The 5,559-nt window shown below is 41.3% G+C and overlaps 1 pseudogene; it reads right to left on the bottom strand.

Moving 5' to 3' along the window:
- Positions 1-487: 487 nt before the first annotated feature.
- On the bottom strand, positions 488-606 carry LOC112471848 (annotated as a pseudogene).
- Between the last annotated feature and the right edge of the window lie 4,953 nt (positions 607-5,559).

Raw genomic sequence — 5,559 nt, 5'->3', positions numbered from 1 at the left:
GTCACATATGTACATTATGGAAAGTTTTCTCACTTCTCCAGCTTCTTCTCCTTTTTCCCTCATAGGCATCTCCCCCATAAGTCTTTGGCATCTTGTTTCTTGGTGGATCTAAACTAATATACTTATTTATTATTATTTTATTTTTATTCGAAGTATAGAATTTCATTTAAATAAGGGGTTCCAGATCTAAACTTGTTTGAGAACTGATCATCTGTTTTACGTCATTTGTAGCTGAGGGACTGAAGTTCAGTAATTCCTTCTGAACATTGATTTTGTAAACCTAAACCAACTTATATTATGACAATTGTCAGGTCATAAAGCCTTGTTCTTTTGTCTGGTGACCTGAGGCCCTGGACAAAGAATCAGGAGCCCTGACACTACTAATAACGCCTTTTGAGTACCGGACAAGCCACTTAATTTCTCTAAGCTTATTAAAGGGGTTGGGTTAGCTCATTTTTATAGACTCTTTAACTTTTTTTTTTTTTTATGCCTACAGCACCCGGTCTTCCTAGGTGGTCTCCCATCCAAGTACTAACCAGGCCTGACCCTGCTTAGCTTCCAAGATCAGATGAGACAGGGCATGTTCAGGGTGACATGGCCATAGACAGACTCTTTAACTTTAAAATTATAAAACTTAAATAATTTACCTGACTGATTATCCAAAAATTTCTTAAGAAATGTCTGGATTGGGTGCTTGGACTGCAGTGACAGCCCCCAACTGCCCAAGCTTCTGTGGGTTTCCCCAAGAGCTTTTTGCCATTGGCCAGATAAGGAATCTGAGGCTTATGAAAATAACCTGCCAGATATAAGCTTCCAGCCAGAATCAAATGCAACTGCCAACACAAATAGAAAAACGAGCTTGAGAAAAAAAGAAAACAAACAATTTTTGACTTACTACTTGTTAGGAAGGAGGATTAAAGATGACATAGAATGTAGAAGCTCTATATGCCTCCTCCCGTGACCACACAAAAATTATAAGAAAACTACAGAGTAACCAGTTCATGGATTCACCAGAGGTCTGGCTGAACAGAAGCCTTATAACTAGGCCACCTCAAATAACAGGTTACCTCAAAATGGTAGGAGGGGAGGAGATGCAAAATGGCCTGGTCCCACAACTGTGTGTGGAGATTGAGAATTGGGGTTGGGGGCTATCTTGGCAGCAGAGGCCCCTTCCCACATGAGGAGTGAGGGATACCCACCACACACTGAGCTCCCCAGCCCACGGTTCCAGTGCCAGGAAGAGAAGTCCCTGTGACCTCTGGCTGTGAAAACCAGCAGACGTTGCCACTGAGTAAGAGAGAGGGCTGCAGGAAGTGAAGACCTTCCTTCTAAAGGGCCCATTACTGGTCTTACTCACTGACAGACTCACTCACTTTGAGCTCCAGTGCTGGGGCAACTGCTCGAGGAGCACCAGGGTCATACAGGGAGATGCTGAGCTGTCAGACTTCAGGGCAAGGGCTGGAGAAGTGGCTAGCCCCTGGATAGACAGCAGGCAGAATCCATTGTTCCTTTGTTGAGCCCCTCCCAGCCTGCAAATGCAGGCACCATCAACCTGGATAACACAGGTTGCTCAGCCCAGGGGATTCCCTGAGACTCTACCTCTCCCAACTCATGGGCCCACCCAAGCAGCTTCCAGTGATTTATTCCATACAAACAGGCTGTCTTGGCTCTTGCTATGAACTTTCATAGAATCTCTCTAAGACTCACAAAACCCAAAGAAGCAGTATCTGGCCTCAGTGTGCCCTGTACCTCTTGCTGTGGAGCCCCAAGATCCACACCAGTGGCAGCTAGCCTCGTTTTCTGACTTGTCCCCTTGAGTCATCTATAAGCCGAGCACAGGTGGCAGCTATACATCGATTGCTTGGTGACTCTTACCAGGTGGCCTTGGAGGTGTACAGGCTGCGACTAAACTAGGCCTGCAACTGGACCCCTCCCAGCTCTGTGCAAAGGGGCCCCATATCACACCTACTACATAAATCCACTGTACTAAGACCAGGAGACATAAGAGCCCTACCTAACATATCGAAACAGCCATAATATTATAGGGAGGCAGCCAAAATGTGGAGACAAAGAAACACATCTCATTTGAAAGAACAGAACAAAGCTCCAGAAAAAGAGTTCACCAAAATGGAGATAAGCAATATATCAGATGCAGAGTTCAAAACACTGGTCATAAGGATGTTCAAGGAACTTAGGGGAAGAGTAGATGAACTCAATGGGAACTTTAACAAAGAGATAAAAAACATAAAAATGGAGATGGAAAACATAACAGGGAGCCAGCCAGAAATGAAGAATATAATATCTGAGATGAAGAGTACATTAGAGGGAATCAATAGAGTGGATGAAATGAAGGATCAAATCAGCAACATAGGGGTAGCAGAGGATACCCAATCAGAATAGCAACAAGAAAAAAGAATAAAAAAAAAGAAGAGAGTTTAAGAAGCCTCTGGGACAATGTCAAGCATAACAACATTAATGCCATAGAGGTACCAGAAGGAGAAGAGAGAGAGCATGAGAACAATGCATGAAAGAGGGCACTAGATTGCCAAAGAATGTAGAATGGTGGACTGAGCCCATCTTACGTGTCCCTGTGACCTGGAGTGAGGAAGGTTAACAATTATTGGCTATTTTTCCCATGGGGTATTGTAATCTTCGAAGATTCCTTTTGTATGCCAAACAATTCAGAATTTTTAGCTATAGTTCCTGCGATGTGGGGATGCTTCTTATCCAACTGGCTGGTTTTAACTTTAACTTTCGGGACTGAGCTTCTCATAGTCTGTCATGGAGACCTCAATGGAGTAATGAGTTTTCACTCTGGCTCCAAGTCAACACCATGTTGGAAAGCCTATGTCTGGTGTTAAGTAACAAAATTTGACCAAGTAAATTTGGAGAGCTAATTGGTTTTATTAAGCAGTTCAAGAATTGGACAGCATCCCTTTTAGCAACCAGAAGGACTCTCTGAGGAGTTGTATAAAATGGAAGATTTTTATAGGGAAAAGGGTGGGGCAAGGGAACTGTTGACAAAAGAAAAGAAAGGGTTATTTTGGGGCCCCAGGCATCTTTTCTTTGAGGGAAGAAAGTGGGAAGGATATTTATTATGCAGATTGCCTCTTCTTTCTATGAAGGGTGAATAGGGCCCACATGACAGATTACCTCATTGATGTTGACCAAAAAATTCCATACTGGTTGATTAAGATTATGTTTCTGGGAGAGGTTAAAACCACAATAAGATCAGGCATTAAATGTAGGTTTGGTATCATGAACTGTTAGCATGAGTGACACCATTTTGTGCCTATGGTTTTCTCTTTAATATTTGCTTGGGAAAAAGCCTTGCATGTCTGTCCTTCCATCTGTGGATGGTCAGTCTTCTTTATTTCTCTACTCTGTGGACTCAGGTCCATCTATTCACAGTTTCTCTTCACAATTCTTATATACCTCAAACTCTGGAGGACCCATGTCACTCTGAGTAATCTGATACTTAGGTTCTATTGGATCCCATTCAATTGGCTTGAGCTGAGGGAGAAGTCCCCCTCTTCTGTGCTGTGTATAACACAGCATTCCCACAATGATTTTCAGAAAAATTCTGTACTTACCCTTTCCTTCAACTCCTGATATAGGTGATGTGCCAAGGGATGCAAAGCCAGCTTTTGGTTATCTCATTTGTAAATTCCTGAAAAAATGGGCAAGCTTTGTAATGTGGGGAGAGCTTAGCAGCCATTGTTTTATTTTTTGTTTTTGGAGACTTAGTCCAAACTAAAAAAGAAATGTTGATGTAAGAAAACCTGTAGAGAATTTTAATGAGTTTATCTGAGTCAAACTGATGACAATGCCGGGAAGCAAAATCTCAACAGATTAAGAAAATTCTCCAAAGAATGACAGTTTCACAGTTTATTTTATACATTAGAATCAAAGGAGGTGATGTAAGGAGGCTTACATGAAATCACTGGTAGTAGATTAAGCGGGCAGGAGAGAGGAAAGTGGGGAAATCTCTGGGATTGGATAAAAAGTATAATGGAAAGATATGTACTTCTTTTATATTGGTGGGTACAGTGAATAATTAACATTTACAGCACATAGAGATGGTATGAAGGGAGCAAGATAACCATGAGAAGTTCTGTGGTCTCATGTTCTAGTATAGTGGGATGTGCCCCAAGAAGTCTGGAAAAAAAGGGATTACTCTGACATTCCCAGGGTATGTTATCTTTAATGCAAAAAGACAATAGACAGACTCACTTAAGTAAAAATTGACTTTTGTTAAATAAGCTACAGGACCAGGATGTGACTACCTGCTATGACCTGCTTTTAGTTAGAAAGTTTTATGTTTAGACCATCCTATGTGATTACTTTTGATCTCTGAGTTTGTAGGGCCCACCATGCTGGCCTTCCCTGAGCTCGTCAGGTTTAGTATGTGGATTCTTTTTCATCCACAGAAAGAACACCTTTTAAAGCTCCTTTTATACATACATTACCCCATTTAAATGTTTAGGTATATTGGTCCCATTTTACAGAGGGGAAACTGAGGTTTAGAAATGTTGTGTGACTTGTTCAAGATCATATAGATAGTAAGTGGCAGGGATAGAATCTGAGCCCAGATCTTTCTGACTCCAGAGCTTATGCTCTTTCCACTTTAAAAATGATTTCCAGGGAGGCCTGGGGTCTTATTGTTAAAGCTCTAAATCAGGAGCCTTGCTCAAGTGCTGGTGCTTCTGACTCATTTTTGTATTCTTAGTCCATTCACATCTGTGTCTAAATTTTCCCTTGTCTAAGCTGTGGAACATAATAATATTTTTTTTTATTGCTTCCCAACAGAATGATATTGGTGATGACATTTAGTGGTGGGTGGGTAGGAAAAGAATCGACAGAACTAAAATTTATTGAATATCTATTATGTTCTAGGCAGGCTCTGTGATAGGTTCCTTACACTATTTAATCTAATTAGGCTTGATTAAAAATATTTGGCAATTGGTACAGCATAGTCTGTGACCAATCAGGATAATACTGGCCTTTAACAGTCAGTAGGCATGCCCTCAAGGCCTGCCTTAGGATGGGCCTTGAGGAAAAGGGCTTAGAGAGGTTGAGCAGCTTACAGGTCAAAGGGCCATTGAGGAGGGGTCCAAGACTACTCTCAGAGCTGTACCACCACAAAGTCCATGCTCCTTCCAGCTACTTGAATGAATATTCCAGGAGAAAGTAGCCACACAGAATTGAGCTGTTATTACTCTCAGATGTAGTTACTCTGATATTATTTGGAAAAAAGTAAAAGAGACTAAGAAGTTTCATTTTTATGGTTTCCCTTTCAAAGGAATACCATTTTTCTTCTTTCTCATGCTTCTGGTGGACTAAGTAGTTCAGTTATGAGCCTCAAAATATTATGCTCAAACTCTTATTTCCTCTCCATGTGATAGTTCTCCCTAATCGAGATACTTTTAAAGTACTGAGAGTAATGCTCAAGAAAAAAGAAAAGAAGACAGAAGGGGAACAGATCAGAAAGTAGGATTAGAAGTAAGAGAAAGGAGAGGGAGAGAGAGAGGGAGAGAAAGAGAGAGAGACAGAGAGAGA

The sequence above is a fragment of the Pteropus alecto genome, unplaced genomic scaffold (assembly GCF_000325575.1).
Source record: "Pteropus alecto unplaced genomic scaffold, ASM32557v1 scaffold359, whole genome shotgun sequence".
In the NCBI taxonomy this organism is placed as follows: domain Eukaryota; kingdom Metazoa; phylum Chordata; class Mammalia; order Chiroptera; family Pteropodidae; genus Pteropus; species Pteropus alecto.
Note: the sequence above shows the minus strand (reverse complement) of the source record. Positions and strands in the feature narration are given on the sequence as shown.